The following is a 17151-nucleotide window of genomic DNA, read 5'->3' on the forward strand; positions in this document are numbered from 1 at the left end:
TTGGTTTACTGTTATTTCAGAATTATGTGTTTCAGTCAAGTGATTTTTCAGTATTTTGAAATTTCAGTCTTATGGTCTCAGTCAAATGGGATTCAGTCAAATGAAGTTTCTATCATCTGATAGGAATCCATATATATATATATATATATATATATATATATATATATATATATATATATATATATATATATACGTGTGTGTGTGTGTGTGTGTGTGTGTGTGTGTGTGTGTGTGTGTGTGTGTGTGTGTGTGTGTGTATGTATATATATATATATATATATATATATATATATATATATATATATATGGTTCCATTCAGAATTTCGAAGCTCAAAACTTTGAATTTCATATGATCAAAGATCATATGTTCGAAGTTTCAAAACTTCAAAATCCTGAACGGAGATCGGCATACAGCGTGGACCAGGAGATTTCCCTTTTCCTCGCTGTAGTGCGATCTCAGACTTGGTATATTTAAGTTGAGGGGGGAGTGGGGGCGCAGCCTCCCACATGGGTGCTGCAGGGGGGCTTCACCCCCTGCATAAACATGTTTTAGTTTGTTGGGTGGTGTTTTGGGTGGGGGGGTTCACAATTTCGAGATTCCAAGATCTCGAGATTCTGAACTCGATATTCTGAAACTTGTGATTTTGGGATTTTTAAATTCGGCAGTGAAACCGTAGATATATATATATATATATATATATATATATATATATATATATATATATACACACACACACACACACACACACACTCAATATATATATATATATATATATATATATATATATATATATATATATATATATATATATATATATATATATATATATATATATATATATATATATATATATATATATATATATATATATATATATATAAAAACAAATACAGAAATATCTATATATAGACATATATAGTTAGGTAGAGATATTTATATAGATAAAAATGGGTCTTTGTCAAAAGATTGACTGAACAGATCATTGATTCCTTATGGTCAAGACCATGTGATTGACAATTCATTCCACTGAACGATTTTGGCTGAGATCCCAATACAGTTGGCATCAGGAAATTGTCCATTTTCCCACTGTACTGCAATCTTGGAGTTGGTGTATATAAATAACAGGGGTTGTGGTGGTACCCTGCAAAAGCTTTGTTTCTGTTGTATGCAGGAGTTGTTTGTGTTTACATTTTTTTTTGATGGACTGAATTGTTGATCTTATGGTGCTGGCCATATGGGTTTTATATATATATATATATATATATATATATATATATATATATATATATATATATATATATATATATACAGAGAGAGAGAGAGAGATGCACGTGTGTGTGTGTAGTTGTATATATTCACATTTAATTTCTGGTATTATTTCTGACCTAATGACAACTAAGGGCACAGATATTTTAGACATTAGAGGTCAAATGTTCCAAGAGGAAAATAAACAACCAATGTGCCATATTATGAACGCTAAGGCTCACTGAAATGTTAGGTTTAATAGCAGTATATAAGAGGCCATTTGTCTGTTCCCCAAAGACAAAATACAGAGACCTCTAATGAAATAACTTTGTATGAAACATGCATATTCTGACCAAGTGTAATGTAGCCCATTTGATTAACCTACAACTGTTTTTTGGCTATTCCACTGACATCAGTGCAGGTTCCAGTTATTCAATGCTTTAGCAATCTGAAAAGAAATTAAGACTGGGATCTTGATTTAAACTTTAGAAATACTGGAAAATGAATGCCATTTTACAAACATAAACAATTGTCAGGCATATTTTCATGTATTTTAGCCTCTGCTGAATTTTTGCCATTAGGCCAAGTTTCACAAGTTACTAAAACAGCTATTTCTGAAAACTGCTTTGAACAAAAATCAAATGTATACTACGTGGAGCAAAGTGAAAACATTTCAGTTCATGTGTGGCATTAGTTTGCTGGAGAAATATTGAATAAAGCTATTTTTCCCGACTTATATGCAACATTTTGTTTCATTCCACCTTTCAAAATGTATCACATGGTTTTCTTTGGTAACCTCAGTTGGCATTCACTGGAAATCCATAACTGATATGACTTTTATAAGCTGTAAAAGAAAACAGGACTAAATCAAAAACTTCCACTTTCGACAACTTCATCTCAACGCCATCTTATTTATTAACAGTAAGCCTATCACTTGTATGTTTTTATTTAACTAGTAAAATTACTATCATTAAGTTATTTATCTGGAAATAAATATACGAATAAGACTTCTCATGGAAAGTGATTTTTTTATAAAATAGCTCAGTTTTATAAAGGCACTCATTCTGTTTTTTGTAGAGTATCTGCACAAAGAAACATCAGGCAGCCTGCACATGTAGATACAAAGTATCAATTTACATTTTATTGTGTGGCAAGAGGAACATATTGTTAGAAGTTGAGGATACTAATACCAGTACTCATAGTCACTTGCACAAATGCAATTGGGGTATTTCTGATGCTTATGAATGAGTGTTGCAAAGGTGAGATTGATAGAGACCATTTAGGCAAATGTTAAAGTCCTTAAAATAATGAGATGTTGCAAAACGTGCTATGCTAATGAGACAGTTTTGCAAGTCATAGTCTGACATCCCTTGTTAAATGCAATGCTTTGCCTTTGATATTTGAGTTGCAATCTGCAAATTTGTTTGTCTGAGTACACACAAGCACTTCCCTGATGCACAAATTAATTATTTCCCTCAGCAACCCCTTCATTTGTTTGTATTAAATATGCAAAAGCACTAAAATGACACACTAAATTATTTTGCTCAGCAGTCGGACCATGTATGCACAAGCACATACCAGACACACAAATGAATTATTTCCTACAGTAATATTTTTTGGTATGCACAAGCATTAAAATTTAACATTCACTCAAGCGACCCTTTCAGTAACATGCCCTAGTATGCAAAGCACTAAAATGAAACATTTGCCCAAGCGACATCTTTACTACGATGTTTAGGTATTCACAAGCACTAAAATGAAACATTTCCTTAAGTGACCCCTTCAGTAACATGCCTTAGTATACACAAGTACTAAAATGAAACATTCACCGAATAACCATGTCAGTAACATGCCCCGATATTCACAAGCACAAAAATGAAACATTTCTCCAAGTGACCCCTTCAAATGTCCAGGTATGCAGAAACAACACCTAATCTCCCTTCACAACTCCATGTTTCCCTGAAAATAGCTTCTTACTTGCATAAGTCCAGGGCTATTTACACACTTTGTATGCAAATATGTTCATTATAGATTCATGTCTATAAATCAGATGCACACGCATACGTGCAAAGCCCTTTACCAGCGTAGTAGCTGTCCCCCTATTGCTATGTGTTAAGCACATTACGCTTTTGCAACAGGAGCCAAGTTCATAAAAAGTCTTCCACATTTTCTTAATCATCCCAAAAGTCCAGGATTTGCATAACTACATAGAGCACTCTAAGTAGATCACCGGTAGGAAAATATGAAACCCCAGACTATGAATACTACCCTAATACTACGTAAAAACACAAGTACAGACTGGAGTAAAATCTAAAAAAATACAGTCATGAAAAATATTACTTAGCATTACAAAAGTATAACAAGCATGTCTGTCCTTGAAGTACAAAATGAATCCGGATACAGACTAGTAATGCTTTTCTCTTTTCTAAGAACTATGATGAAGACACCTTATACCCTGATCTGTTTATATTGGTCAATACTTGTAAAAGCTAAATGCATCTCTTAAAATAATTCAAATTCCTGTTTCTCAAAATAAGAACCATGCTTCCTCTAATGAGATTGTAAATCAATTTATTTTTAACAGCTCAAATAATCATGTTGCATAACTGGTTACCACTGAGAAATAAGGTGCTATCAATAGCAGGACAAATATATAATTTAAATTCTATACCCTATGTTTGAGTGTGACAGCCATCTATGGAGATCCTTGTCCAGGTAAGCTGTTTTTTTGTCCTCACTGGCATCCCAGCTATGAGACCTCACCTCTGGTGGGACAAACTATTTGCATCACAGCAAACGCCCACAATGACGTCTTGTGACTACATCCTCCGATGCTCCCATATTCAGTGGTTTGTTAAGCTGAATGCCTGTCCCCAGTATGCACATTTGCATCACTAGCCTTGTTATGCAGAATTGTAGCAGTGTGTGTCCTGCTGTACCCCCACCACCCTCCAAAGGATGGATATGTCTATACCCCTAACTAAACTCAGCTCATATGATCCATATTAAGGGCTTTATCCCTCTGAGTCAAGAATTCCTATACTTGATCAGAAAGGTCAAAAATATCTCATACTTAGAGGGTGCATTCACCCACAAACTCCAGATTTTGGGGCTTAAGACCTATGGAACTTTTCAGTTTGAATTTATCCTAATTCAGTGCGCTGCAATTCAGGGAAACAGGTTTGCAAGAAATGCACAGAGCTTTTGGTTTTCTGTGTTATGCCACTACAAATATTCTTGGGATGACACACTTTAAAACAGTCCTGTATCATCCTGTTTTGAAGAAGTGTATGTTAACACCTTAAACATTACAATAATCCCTCCCCTTACTATCTTGTCAAGAAACTGTTATGGATTTTTTGCTGTTTTATTCTTCCCACCATTTTTTGGAATCACCTTATCAATAATTCCTATATGCTTAGCTAACATCAGTGTCTTGTATCAGGGTCTAGAATTGTAGCAGAGGTTTCAGAATATCTACAGTTTCTGTCTGGTTTAGAAAACTGAGGTTACTCAATCCACGAAACTATCATGCTCTGCTTCAATAGCTTTGAAACCATCGTTTGCTTCAATTAATTTTTATGGAATTTCCTGAACAAATGTTTATCATCTTTATTTTCTTCACCACTTTCAAGTAGCTGAGCCATTTAGCTTACAGACAGTAGAGGGAACAGTGAATAAAGACAAGTCCATTCAGTGATTTATTAAAAACATATTGCATTCCCAGGTGAGGGCTCTTTATTTCTTGTGCATTTGGCTTGCTGACATTACCAGGGTTGTTCATTTCCTCATTATTATGAACAAAACTCATCTGACTTGAATCTGATCTTTCATCTAGGTTTATCATCAGTTGATTTTTTTGGCAGTTACAGAATTGCATTGTCTTCAGCTCATGGTTCCATTCCTGGAATACTAAAGTAAACATACAATCAGCTTTAAAATGCTCATCTTGTAGCTTACAGCCTATTAGTTGTTTGAAGCATTTTCAATCATTTCTAAATGTACAGAATATCGATGAGTAGTGTTTTTTTTCATACCCACATTTTAATTTTTCCGTAGACTGACTTTTGCAACATGTTGCAAGAAACTCCCTTCGGCTGTCTTCAATACCATTATACTGTCTTCTCTTATAGTCCAGGTATAACAACCTTTTCCTCACCACAGTGCATTTCACAATCAAAATGAACCATACAGTAATTCACACACTAAAACAATCTTCTATCAACCTTGAAAAACATTTTTCTCTTGCCAATGCATTGGTCCTTAAAATTTCATGACTGGGTTATGCAGCCAGTGATCTTGTAATAAAATCACGGCAAAACAAATTTCATTTGCTAATACTGGACAGAATCTTTCCTATACTACCATCTGTTCCATCCTCGTATTGCCAATAATCAGACTTATGTATCTTTATAGGTGCCTTTAGGATTCCAATCTCCTTAAAATCCTACACAATATTCATGTCAAAATTTTCTTTCTCTTCCTTCTCTCCATCAAAACACCATCCTCATCTACTACGAGTACCTTTATTAAATATGAGAAACTGAGATTTTACTATCACTTCCTCATACTGAGAACTATTTTTTTGCATCTTTTCTCAGGCCACTTTTATGCTAAATTAGTTACTCCTTTCATCCTGCTCTTATCTCTTCTTCCTTCCCTTATTCTAGCACATGAGCTTCAGAATGGCTCAGTGACCTTGTGTTATCTGCCCTGTCAAGTTGTAACCTCCTAATGTACTTCATCTTGTCCTGCAGATATGGTCTATATTGCATTATATTGACCACTTCCAACTATATGACATATCACAGTTTAACAAAGTCAAAGCAGGTTATGAAGGTGCCTGAGATGACCTCATTGAAGTATACTAGATTAACAGTGTCCACTAAAAGTGACTTTATGAGCTGCATTTATAACAGTGCCTGGATTGCCCTTCATATAAAATGGCACACTTGTTACATATTTGCCTTTTCCTTTATTCATCTGTATTGTCAGATAAGTCTGTGCAGATATAGGACAGCAGTCACGCATATTGCAAGTCGGAATCCAGAACTATTTAGTGGCATAGATTTTTCTTTAGGTCGTCCTCCTTTTTACCAAATGTAATGTGCAGCACTTTTCTTTAGCAGTAGGCTTTAGCTGCATAGTCTAAGTTGCGATCAGATTGGAAAACTCCATCATATGAATGGTAATGATAATATAGACCAAATCATGCTGCTGTAAAATGTGATTGATTTGCATCATCCTTTTACAATGACCAAATACTGCAATAATATAATTATAATTTTCTTGCGCTTATTTAAAGGACAAGTAGAGAGGGAATAAAACTAATTAATATAATCCATTAAGGTAAAAAGTTAGTACATGAGAAAAAAGCAGTATGCAACTGCTGTCTAGGTTTTTCACTCATATGCCCATTCATGTGTGAGTTTCAAGCTCAGTTTGCTTTGCATTTCGATATTAGCTTGTACATATCCTTGCAAGTCTGGCAGCTTATGCAGAAGGTTAAGTTTCTGAGCTGTATTTTCTATGGTCCAGGGTTCAATGTCCTCAACCTTTATTCACCAAATGTATGACCTTGAGCAAGTCACTTAACAGATAGTACTTGGGAGCAACTGGGAATTAGAGATAGGCTCCTCAATATTGTACAGGACTGCAAGCCTAAAAATTGCTTGTGGGGAAAAAATCCTATGAAACAAGTTATCTGTTTGTACCTTAGTATCTAAAGCTTACTTTACAGCTATTATAAAAGCTCTTTCCTTCTCCCTTTAATTGAAGAAAATGTTTTCATTTTGTTATAATAATTCCCTTAACTGTGCATTCTGATATATTTTAAGATTCTTAACTATTTTGACAGATTATGAGCCATTTTTAAAATGTCTGCCATATGGGTATTTAGAAAATAATTGCATACATGTATAAATGTATAGTTTTATCTTATTTATGTATCTAAACAATGTGAACTAAGGTGCTTTCACAATTATTTATTTGCATAGTGGACTGAAATATTCCTGTTTTTCCTGTATTGATTTCATTAAAATAAAAGCTAAGAAATAAAACTCATTAGCTATGTAATAGAGTTTAAAATTAAAAATATGTACCAAGAATAATTCTTCCAGTTGCAAAAAATAAAATAAAATAATTTTTCCCAGAAAAAAAACACAAGAACCAACCAACCAAATGTATGTGAATAAATGTGCATGATTACAGTATGCATGTACTTCCATTAATTTTGGTTAATGATTACAGGAAGAAATAATTATGAAAATTATCCATCTGCTTTGGTTATGGGTAACAGATCAGTAGCATATTTCATTATCGTTTGATCTATTTCTTGATTTTTATTTTTACGTTGCTGATAATGTGAAGAACTGTTTCTTCACATGTTGAACCCCTTTAGGAAAGGTTTCACGGCAGTTGGTAATTCTAGAATGTTACATAAGAATGATAAAGTACTGCAGGGGCAGAATTACTAATGTTTATAAAAGATGCTTAAATATGTGGTTGGTATTTATAAGCTACTGTACAAAATATTTAAAATGTCTATATATCAAAAAACACGGTAGTAAACAAACACACATGACTTCATACAAGATCTTTTTCTGCCTACACAGCTATGACTTTAGAAACCAAGAGCCTGTTGTACTCTCAGCAACAACTCTATTTGCAAATCATGGCGGCTATACTCAACTTAAAAATTAATTTGTGTTTCAAAAGCTACGAGTGTCTTGAGTTATAAATGGAATATTTGCCATTCTAAGTTCTTATTGAACTGAAGAGTCAGAATAACTCAATTTCAACAGTTCAAAAAAGATGTGGTATATCTAAAGCAGAAAAAGAAAACATCACACTTTTCTGTCCGATTGTAGTTATTGCTCAGAAGCTCTTAACATTGTGTGAGTCGGTATCTGATGAGGTGCTTAAGTAGATATAGTATACACCTTCAAATACTAGTATTCCAAATGCATTGCCTCAAAGATCAATTTTTCAAACCTGACTGATAGCTATTAATTTTGGTTGCACAAACAGATAAGCACATAACTGAAAAAGTCACTAACAACTACACTTTCACGTGTAAATGCACACTTACACACACACACACACACACACACACACACACACACACACACACACACACACACACACACACAAAAGGGCTTGATGTACTTTGCAGAGTGCAGTTTGTTTGGGGAGTAAGTACACAGTAGCCTAATGCATACTACAGCTAACTGTCCTAATCTTCCAAGCCCTTCCAGGAATCAGTCACCTTATTAGAATCCCATTATTCTTATGCGAATATTCCCTATTGCTTTCTTGCACCTGTCTATGCTTGGTAGCATGTGCTGACAATTTGTGGCACTATCTGCTACTTGCTTTGAATTTAGCATTGCTGTTATTTTATCCTGCTGTGTAGCTCTTAATTGCTCATTGGTATCTTTTGATATAACAGTAGTATCTATCTTGTCATTTTTAACTAGGTGCTTCCATTGTACTTATTCCTTAAAATAGCAATTTAGCACATAGTTTACTCCATTTCTTCTTCTTTTCAGTATCATATTTAATACTCTCCTCAAACTCCTTAAAACCAAGGTGGAATCCTTCAAAGCCCACGGGACTGTGGAAAATACGGCCCAGACCACAGAATCCTTTATAAACGCATTCTATGAACACCTTCAGGAATGCATGGATCATGCAATCCCAAATAAAACCAAGACCCAATCCTCCAAAGGCAGACGTCCTGTCTGGTGGACCCCAGCCATAAACAAACTATACAATAGAAGGAGGAAGCTACTACATGTTAGAGCAAAATCCCAAAAAGGGAAGGCATCTCTGATCAGTATTAGCAAAAAGCTACGGGCACTCATAAAATCGTCTAAGGCCAGCTTCGAGAGAAAAATTGCACAGGACACTAAGGATAATCACAAGGCTTTCTTTAGTTATGTTAGCAGCCTGGGTGGGAATTCCCAGATATGCTCAGAATTAGTCCAAAATGACATAAAATACACCAAACCCACAGACATTGCCAACATCCTAGCTGACAGGTTCAGTGCAAACCCCCACCAAAGGGTAAATATCTATCCCAGCAGAGTGCTGCCCCCCTGACATCTCAGATGCTCAGGTAAGAGCCGCCCTCTCCAAAGCAAAAAACACAGCATCAATGGGACCAGACGGTGTCCCGGGCTGCGTCCTACATGAACTCCAAGAAGAGCTAAACCCAAACCTAAAACTACTGTTCAATCTCAGCCTTACTACAGGATATGTACCCAAAGAGTGGCGTACAGCAACAGTGATCCCTCTCCACAAAGGTGGTGCCTCAGTGGATCCTGGAAACTATCGCCCCATAAGCCTGACTAGCTTGGTCTGCAAAGCTATGGAAACGATCATCATGGACCTCATAAATAAAGATATTGGGGACCTACAGACACTGGATCCTACCCAGTCCGGCTTTGTTATGGGAAGATCTTGCCTCTTAAACCTGGTCGATTTCTTTGAAACAGTCACGAAGGCCATTGATGAGGGGAAGGTGATCCACACAGCCTACCTGGACCTCGCAAAAGCCTTTGATACAGTACCCCACTTGGGCATTATAGATAAGCTCATCAGCTTAAATATAAACCCCTATGTCACTAGATGGGTTGCAAACTGGCTCAAGGACAGAACCCACATGGTTAGAATTGCTGGAGCCATGTCAGACTCCAAACCAGTTACAAGTGGCATCTCACAAGGCTCAGTCCTGGGACCTCTCTTGTTCGGTATATATTTCTCGGAGGTACAGGCCAACATGGAAGGACTGTGGCTGACCAAGTTTGCAGATGACTGCAAACTGGGTGCCATAATAGACTCTCCAGCCGACACAAGCATCCTCCAAAAGGGCCTCATAGAAACAGACAACTGGTGCCAGAGCCATGGCCTCAAGCTAAACGCCGAAAAGTGTATAGTCATCCCCTTTGGCAAAAACAAAGTGCCCACAAATTATCACATAGGTGGTAATCCATTAAGTACAGAAGAAGTAATTAGGGACCTGGGAACCCAAGATGATAGCAATTTCTCATTTGACAACCACATGGCCAAAGTGGTTAGTAAAACATTTTATATAGCCCACCTAATCATGAAGGGATTCACATCTAGATCAGGGGAGGTCATCGTGCCTCTTTACTCATCCCTCATCAGGTCCATAATTGAGTACAATGCCCCTTTTGGGATGTACCTTACCAGACACCTGCAGCAACTGGAAAGACCCCAAAAGTACCTCACCAAGAGGATCAAAGGGCTCAAACAGATGCCATATGCTGCCCGGTTAAAGAAACTCCAGCTCTACTCAGTGGCATACCACCTGCTCAGAGGCTATCTGTGCCTGATGTATAAAGCCATGTCCAACCCAAAATTAATGGACATGCTGCACCTCAGAAAATCCAAATCCCATCGAGCTACGTGCTCGAGAGACTTGAACCTCAGCACTGAAATAAATAGGACATGCTGGAGGGACAGATTCATAACCCAGAGGCTCCCTTCACTCTGGAATAAAATCCCAGTCCAGGTTAGGCAGAGTCCCTCATTGACTATCTTCAAGAGGAATATTAATGAGTGGATGGGAGATCGTAGGTTTACCCCGGGTATCACTTCTGTGTCACTGTTAGACAGAGGCACAGTATACTAACCTCGAAAAAGGACATAGCAAAATTAATTTAAAATGGGTGGTGAAAGCCAAACACACTCTGGCTAGACTTATAAATGCCCTAGGGCAGATAGCCTAGTATGAACCTATGAACCTATGAACCTATACCATTATAAATGAAACTGTTGCTGATGACTAGTTTAACGTATTGTTGCATCCTTACCTATAGTACCAAATGTCTTTTGCAACCCTTTGCCTATTACTGAAACCACCTTTTAGAATCTTGGAAAAAGTTGTTATCTATGCCTGTTGGAAAATTGTGCTAATCTATTTCAATCACAAAATAATACGCTACAGCAAATTTACAATATTATACTGCTATATACCACCCCATGATACCAGAAGACCAGGAGACATATCTTAACAAACATATTCCTTCACCATAGAACCAAACGCAGTCCTCTTGGGTGACCTTAACTATGCCTCTGTTAACTGTGGAACCTATGCCACTGCAAATAAGTTCTTGCAAAGCTTTCTGGATTTCATTAAGACTAACTCCTTGGACTAGCCAGTCTGAATCCAAATGGCTGGGTTTAAAATATTACTCCAGATTCTCATAAACATAGGACCCTAAGCTGAGATCCCAGGCTTGCTAAATCACTAGTCAGTCTGACCATAATGCAGTAACAATTACTGTAGGTGTGAGACATAAGTCACCAGGAAATCATTTTATTCTCAGTGACTACCCCAAAACAAATCTATTCCAGCTAACTGAAGACCTGATGAAATTCAAACCTCCTCCTCAGCTAAAGGAGCCTGTTTCACTTGTTACAGTTGTCACAGATAAATTCTCTGCTCACCTCCAAGCTAGTATTGAGGCCTTACTTCCAATAAGATACAGATCATCATCATGATCATCATCAGTCCCCTTTTTTTCATTTTCTACATGCGATAGGGGCATCATATTAACTATTACCATCTCTCTTGATTCAGTGCTACTCTCCTACCTTGTTTGAGTGTCATGGCTGATTATCACAGGTCTTCTGTCATGCAATCCAGCCACCTATTTGCTGTATGCCCTCATTTCTTCTTACCTTCTTCCTGGCTGCCCCAAATCTTCTTCACCAGATGTTCTTCTGCTTTTCTGTACCTGTCTGAACCAACTTAATGTATTCTTTCTGACTTTCTCTTCAATTGTAGCCACTTTGGCTTCCACTCTGATGTCCCCTTTTTTTGTCTGTCCCAGAGTATGCATCCTACCACCTGCCTCAGGCACTTCATCTCCATCATCTCTAGCTTCCTCCACTGCTCTGGCATTATTGCCCAGGTTTTTGTGCCATATAGTTATACTAGTTGCACCACTATTTTGTTCACCTTACTTTTCAGCTTCTTTGGTATTCTCCAATAATACACTAACCCTGACACTGTGCTAGTTTGCTGAAGCCCATCTGATTCTGGATTTGACCTCCTCATTCACACTTCGCTTCTACTAAACCATTCCTCCAAGATACTTGTGGCTACTAATCTGTATCCCTAGTTTCCTTATATCGCAGTTCACAGCTTCTTCTGGCTTCCACCATTTGTTGCCTTTAGAACTGTCTTATCTGTATTCAGTTTCATCCCATGTGCCTTTAGTTTTGCATTCCATTCTCCTATCCTTTGCTGAAGTTCTTGCTCAGAGTCTGCCTGTAATGCCATATTGTCTGCGTACAGCAACTTTGTTGATCTCTCCTCTCAGACCTGTTTTTTATTGCAGTCCATCACCATTATGACTAACAAGTGGCTCAGAGTTGAACTCTTATACATCCCCACCCCCACTATGAAACCTTCTGTGGGGCAGGACATTGATCATACTTGAGTCACTGGGTCCTTGTATATAACCTGCACTAATTATACCATTGTTTCTGGGACTGCGAATCACCACAGGACTGACCAAGTCAGCTTTCTGGGGACCTTGTCATATGTTTTCTCCAAGTCTAGGATAGCCCAGTTGGACTCTTTCCTCATCTCTAGCTTCTTAACTATCTCACTGGAAACATCAGGTCATTTATTCTGCATCCTGATCTGAATCCAGACTGTTTATCTCCCATCTTGCTTTCTACTACTCTGTGTATTCACTTATCAGTCTCCCTTTCCTGAACTTTCTTGCTGTGTAGCAGGATACCTCTATAATGCCCACAGTTGTGAATGCTCCCTTTGTTCTTGCATACTGGCACTAGTATGCTTATTCTCCAGTCATCTGGCATACACCTTTCTCTCCACACTGCTATGAATACTCTCATGAGCCATTTCTTCCTTATCTCACGTAATATCTTGAGCATATCAGTTAAAATCTTATCTGAGCCTGCTGCTTTCCCTGACTTAATTTTCCTAATTGCTGGTGTTACTTCTTCTAGGGTGGGCTCCTCTTTTTCTTTCAACCTATGCTGTGTCAGGGGAAACACAGCTTCTGTGAGGTTTCCTTCATTCAGATGATGCTGAATGTCCAATAAGATATAACTATATTGCCAAATTAAAGAACAGACCACAGCATCAACAATCTATACAATAACAGAAAGAAACTCTTAGCCTGTAAAAACAAATTTAACACCACATCAACTAAAGAAAAGTTAAAAACAATCACCAAAGAACTTAGAAACAAAATAATGTCCTCTAACAGTAAGTATGAAAGGCAAATTACCATGCATACTAAATGCAACCATAAAGCTTTCTCCAGCCATGTCAGGAAAAAATAATAATAACAATAATAATAATAATAATAATAATAATAATAATAATAATAATAATAATAATAAAAACAGCAATGCTCTTAGTTAATACAAAACAGTATCACACACTCAACTCCTGAGGACATTGCCAAGATATAACCAGAATAATTCAGGTCAAACATTATTACCTCCTACCCTCCCAAATTATTTATAATATATTAGAATGCTTACCCCATCTCCATCACATCTAAGCAAGTCCTAAACCCTCTCCACAGGACTAAAAACACTGGCTTTATAGGCCTTAACAATGTGCAAAGTTGTCTTCTTGTTGGAATAAAGCACTGCCTAGCCAACTCCTTATTATATCTCTTTAGTCTCAGATTATCCATTGAATTCATGCAAGAAGTGTAGAGAACTGTCATAGTCATTCCAATTCACAAAGGGGACCCATAATGTACACAGGCAAATATGAACCTATCAGCCTCACTAGCCTTATCTGTAAGGCATTGGTGGACATCATTATTAACCTCACAATCAAGGACACAGGTAGCATACAAACCCTGGACCCTAATCAATTTGGGTTTCTTAAAAGCAGATCCTGCCTTTTAAACCTAGTGGACTGTTTTGAACAAGTCACTAGGGCATTAGACTCAGGTAAATCAGTTCAAACAGCTACCAGGACTTGGCCAATGACTTTTGTACCACGCCATACTTAGGCATCACTGAAAAGCTAATCAGTTTTAAAGTCAAAACCCTATGTTACCTGCTGGACAGCAAACTGTCTCATAGACAACTTAGTATGTTAGAGCTCTGCAGGTGCCCCCTCAAATGAAAGAGTAGTTAACCACAGTGTCCAGCAGTCCTTGATCCTATGACCACTACTCTCTGGCATCTACCTTTCTAAAATTAAAGCAGATACCAATGACCTGTGGATGATAAAGTTTGCCAATGACTGCAAGCTCAAAGGTTTCATAACTAAACTGGGTGAACTATGAATTCTTCAGAAGGGTCTAATCTCATGCTAACAAATGATGCTTGGACCACTGCCTCAGACTAAATGTCAAAAAATGCAGGATTGTGTTCTTTGGTAAACCGAGCACTCCTGCTCTATTCTCATAAGTGAACATTCTCCTAAAAATAACTCGATAATTAAGGACTTGAGAACCTTCAATAACAATGCTATCTTTTGACCACCATGTGACCACCACCCCTACTGGAAATCCTTTTACGTTGCCAGAATAATTAACGGGTGCATATCTTTTTTATCCAAGGAAATAATTATTCTCCTCCACTCCTCCCTTATCAGAACAATAAAAAATATAAATCCCCCTTTGGTATGCACTTGTCTAGGTATATGACCCAGCTTGAGAGACAGCAGCATTTTCTTACCAAAAAAATAAATAAATAAATAATCAACGGCATTGTTTCCTTCAATTATCCTGACCCCTAAAAGTGGTCTCACTCTTTTCTGTTTCCTACTGACAACTGAGAGATTTCTGTCTCACCTACAGATTCTTAAAAGATCCAGTCCTATCTACCCTCCTACACATGGACCATAAACATCCACTTAATAGACCTAAACTACCACTGAAACATATATAAGACCTGTTTCAGGGATATATATCTTTTGGAAAAAATATCTATTTTATGGAATAGACCCACAGAGTTAAAGCTGAGTGAACCTTTTTAAGTGCAACCTAGACAACTGACTAGGAAATTATAAGAATATTCCTCATTTTGTCTCTTCAGGCCTTATGGAAAGAGGATGAGACTAAGTAGGGGCCTGGTAATAATTTGTCTTGTTAAACTGATGATATAATTGGCTATACTACAAAGAGTCCCCAGGATGAACAGCCTAGTATGAATCTACACACCTATATTTCACTTTAATGTGCTGTATTACAATGTGATGTATATGCTACACTAATCTATACAGCCTTGTTTTCCTTTTATATATCGTACAGACATACCCCCCATCCAGTTTCGACTAAGGGTCACCACAATTCCATAACATCACAAGCTGTATAGTGCCACGCATTTCTACATTAACCAGGGGGCCTAATTCTGCCTGTTGCAAGTCTTCTAACAGTAGGCACCCTGAGGCAGTGAACAAACTACCACATATTTAGTTATTACCACAAAATGGATCCACATATGAGAGGAGCAAAGACTTATCATGATTGCAGGCAGACTTCTCAAACAAATTGTTTGTCAGTGCCTATATTAACACTGCACACCACAAATAGCAAATAGAGTCCTGCTCTGAGGTGATAAAAGAAGAAAAAACAATACTCCATATACTACAAAGACTTCCTAGGCACAGCACTCTAAATGCTTGCAAAACTGCCAAACCTTTGCAAGACAAAAGCACTTGTTCAAACTACTTATACCTTTATTTTCGCTACAACCAGCAGCATCACAGATGAGAGTCACCAGTGTGACTTGGCTAGGCCCTATGGGTTAACACTCAGGAGGATAAATGGACATGGGGTAGTATTCAGCTGCCTCTCGGGTGCTAGACTTCACCATATGACTAGAATGCTCCAAGTCACTTTACCGTAAGTATGATTATGACATGGTCATTGTTTATGTAGTTGTGAATCACATATGATGCATCACTATAGACTAGGATATAAGCAGCTCCCTGAATTTGTTGCTAAGGCTAGAAGGAAGCTACGTTTATAGCAATAACCTGACGCTGGTGGTAATGCTAATTACCCACGGTTCGCGTGGTTTGGTCCCAAGGGCGAAGCCCGAGGGACCAAACAAAGCCAACCGTGGGTAAATTTAGCATTACCCACACCCAGAAGTGCGTTATTGCTATATATGACATTATTTAAGAAAAGAAACTGTTACTTTTCTTAAATAATGGCATAGTATAATGCCTGTTTACTGCCCTTCCGCAGATGTCTGGCATCCGCGGCAGTTCTGATGTACTGCGCGCCTGAGCAGTACATCAGAGCTGTGGGCAAAAGCAACGGAGAAAGCAAGATCTCCGTTGCTTATTTTAAAACTGTCTCGCTATGTTAAACTCATTTAACATAGCGAGACACTAAAAAAAAGCAACGGAGATCTTGCTTTCTCCGTTGCTTTTAACACTCGCTATGTTAAATGGGTTTAACATAGCGAGACAGTTTAAAATAAGCAACGGAGATCTCCGTTGCTTATTTTAAAGCTGTCTCGCTATGTTAAACCCATTTAACATAGCTGAGACAGTGTTTAAAAGCGAGTTATACTAATGGAAAAAGTCCGGGCGACCGGACCTTTTTCCATTAGTATAACTCGATTTACAACGGGCACGCTGGCCAATCAGCGTGCACGTTTTGGGGGGATCATGGTATAATGTGCAGTATCCTCTGGTTCCGGAGCACAATGCCATAATATAAGCAACAGATTAACTTCAATAATCACCTTAGATACCAGGGTCATTAAGGTTGTGGGGGTGAATGTCAACATAGAAAGCCATATAAGGCAGTCTACCTGCTTCACCAGTGATTGTCTGCATCTGTATTTCCAGGGATTTTGCATACTGACTAAGACATTTTCTATCCGCATAGTGCCTTTTTACAGGAAACGTTGGC

The 17151-nt window shown here is 37.7% G+C and overlaps 1 long non-coding RNA gene across 1 annotated transcript in view; it reads right to left on the minus strand.

Moving 5' to 3' along the window:
- Positions 1-925: 925 nt before the first annotated feature.
- Positions 926-17151, minus strand: part of LOC122800123 — a 195545-nt gene continuing 179319 nt past the window's right edge. The window contains exon 3 of the long non-coding RNA XR_006364535.1: positions 926-2090. This is a non-coding gene — a long non-coding RNA (uncharacterized LOC122800123). The remainder of the gene's footprint in view (positions 2091-17151) is intronic.

This window comes from Protopterus annectens, chromosome 4.part0 (assembly GCF_019279795.1).
Source record: "Protopterus annectens isolate FY-2018-M chromosome 4.part0, PAN1.0, whole genome shotgun sequence".
Classification (NCBI taxonomy): Eukaryota; Metazoa; Chordata; order Ceratodontiformes; family Protopteridae; genus Protopterus; species Protopterus annectens.